The sequence below is a fragment of the Mus caroli genome, unplaced genomic scaffold (assembly GCF_900094665.2).
Source record: "Mus caroli unplaced genomic scaffold, CAROLI_EIJ_v1.1 scaffold_16782_U1_1, whole genome shotgun sequence".
In the NCBI taxonomy this organism is placed as follows: Eukaryota; Metazoa; Chordata; class Mammalia; order Rodentia; family Muridae; genus Mus; species Mus caroli.
In genome coordinates this window covers 1-2,541 of record NW_018388867.1, presented here as the reverse complement: position 1 = coordinate 2,541, position 2,541 = coordinate 1, and the positions used below count along the sequence as shown (strand labels likewise).

General features: G+C 43.6%; 1 protein-coding gene across 1 annotated transcript in view; it reads right to left on the bottom strand.

Moving 5' to 3' along the window:
* LOC110287825 (tripartite motif-containing protein 12A) overlaps positions 1 to 1,155 on the bottom strand; it is a 9,848-nt gene extending 8,693 nt beyond the window's left edge. Inside the window, exon 1 of the mRNA XM_029473754.1 lies at positions 962 to 1,155. The gene's annotated coding sequence lies outside the window, so the exon portion shown is untranslated. The remainder of the gene's footprint in view (positions 1 to 961) is intronic.
* Positions 1,156 to 2,541: the final 1,386 nt, after the last annotated feature.

The following is a 2,541-nucleotide window of genomic DNA, read 5'->3' as shown; positions in this document are numbered from 1 at the left end:
GAAACCTTACAAAAGCTGCCACTTTGGGGGAAATCTTCAGATGTTTCATTGGAGCATGCTCATACTAGTTTTTCCATCTTCAAATACCCCTTCCCCTCTGCATGGGAACTGAACCCAAAGCTTGAAAAGTACCCTATCACTGAACTAAGTCACAGATGTCTTTTAAAAAAATATTCTATGAATGTGTCCTATTGAGTAGCTCATAATGGCTATCAATTTATAATCCTTTTGCCTCCTGTGTATCTGGAATCTCAAGCTGGGCTGAAGTNTATATTGGTATGGAGAAAATATCTGAAGGGGAAGGAAATAGCTGAAGTTATTCCCAGGCTTGGGACTGTCAAACAGGGTCGGTGACTAAATAACAGGCTCTCAGTCTCTGGTACTAAACTGAGAGAAACTCTTGGGTCTCTTAGAGGAGCATTTTGCAACTTTCCTAATGCTGCAACTCTTTAGAAAACTTCCTCGTGTTGTATTGACTCCAACCATAAAACTGTGGTCTATGCTACCTGTTAACTATATTTTTATACTGTTGTGAATCATAATATAAATATATGATATGGGAGATATCTAAAGTGCAACTCCTGTGAAAGGTCATTGAAAGGGGTCCGATCCGGTAAAGAACCACAGCNCTAGAGTATGCGGAAATAACACTTTATCACACAAAAACGCATTAAAAAGCAGAGGTTCTGATCCAGTTTTGCTGCCTGGAAAGAGAATGTCATAGACAACAAAGTTCTGGATCTCGTCGACAAGGTACAATTCAAAATTACAGATTGTGAAACGGAAGGGGGAGACTAAATCTGGACAAAAGACATCTTTAAAGTAGTTTTTTTGTTGGTGGTAGTGGTGGGTTTTTGTTGTTGTTTTTGAGGAGGCACCTCCCTAAAGCTCCCCCATTTGCATTTTCAGCCAGAGGCCAGCAGCCCCCTCCCCACGCCCGGCTTTTACAGGATAAACTCACCAAAGCAAAAGCAATGTTCTCCTTTCAAAGTCTTCAAAAGTCTGCCCCCTAAAATTGCTCAGCCCGTTTTCAGACGCCAGAAAGTTGTAAACCAGGGAGAATTAACTCACCAATCCAGAACTTCAAGGTATTTCAGACTCGAAGCTAGAGAAATGAAAGTTTGAGCACTGGAAATGAAACAGTAACCACAACTCCACAGACCAATGAGAATCCTTTGCATAAGCCTGCAGGGCCCCACTGACTGAGGAAGTTACCTTCATATCAGCATTGGCTGGCTCTGGAGACTGGGGAGGAGTTATGTGCAGAGACTGGCAGAAACACCTCACCACCCTCACAGCAGAGAGTAATTAGCTGCAGAGGGCTCTCCAGCTGCCCCATGGTCTCCGCCAGATTATGTATTGTGTGGCTGAACAGACTTAGTCCTTTCCCAGTGCTGATCTGATCCACCCATTCATTTCCTCCCTTCTAGGAGTCCCTCACCAGAATGTCTTGGAGGTTCCTATTTGGCTTAGAGGTGTATTGAACACCTATATAGTGACTCAGCACTACCGGAATTAGAAGGGGAAAATCTGTAGAGCTGGGAATGAGGTTCAGTTGACTTAGTGCTTGCCTATGAAGCATGGAGCACTGGGATGGTCCTCCCAAGTGTACAAATCCAGCTGTAGTGGCCCCTTCGGTCTGTCTTCCTTACTCTTCTACTGCTCTGAAAAATACCATGACTAGGACAAGATACAAGGAGANTGTTTAATTTGGCAGTCACAGTTCCTATGGGTTAGAGTTCATGACCACCACAGTGGAGAGCCTGATAACAGGCAGGGAAACGCGGTACTGGAGCAGGAAGTGAGAAGTCACAACTGGAAACACAATCTTGAGAGAAACCTGAGGCAGAGAGAGAATGGTGGTGGTGGTCGGAATCTACTGAATTCTGAAAGCTTGCACCCATGCCATACCTTCTCCAAGAATGCCACACTCCTGATCTTTCTTGAACAATGTCCTGATAACTGAGAACCAAGTATCCAAAAAATCTTAGCCTCTGGGGCCATTGTTATTCGAAATGGCACAGGATGCCACTGCCTTACAGCTGGCTGCATGAGGATCAGGAGCTCAAAGCCATCCTCAGCCATGTTGACTTATATCAGGATGGCATGGGAAACACATGAAGCTTTCCAAAGGCAAAAGGAAGGGAGAAAGAAAGAGAGGAATAAATAAATAAATAAATAACAAATTAATTAAAGAAAGTCAGCTGTGTGAGGGAACGTTGGAGAAGCCACCATCACCTGTCTCATCCCCTTTCCTGTTTGCCTCTCTAATTATTTCCCTACATTCTCAGATCTACTGAAATATGAAATGATGAGTGACAGCAGACATAACTCTGTAGTTTGAATTTATTTCACATACTTATAACTGTCTTATACTCTTCTTCNTTTCAGATAGCCTGACCCTAACTGAGCTCTAGCTCCCTTAGCCTTCCCAGTGCTGGGATCATGGACATTTGCTGTTGTTGTTTAGTTTGGCCTTTGACTTCAGTGATTGAACCATGGTCCTTGTGGATGCTGGGCTAGTGCTCTATCCATAGCTAT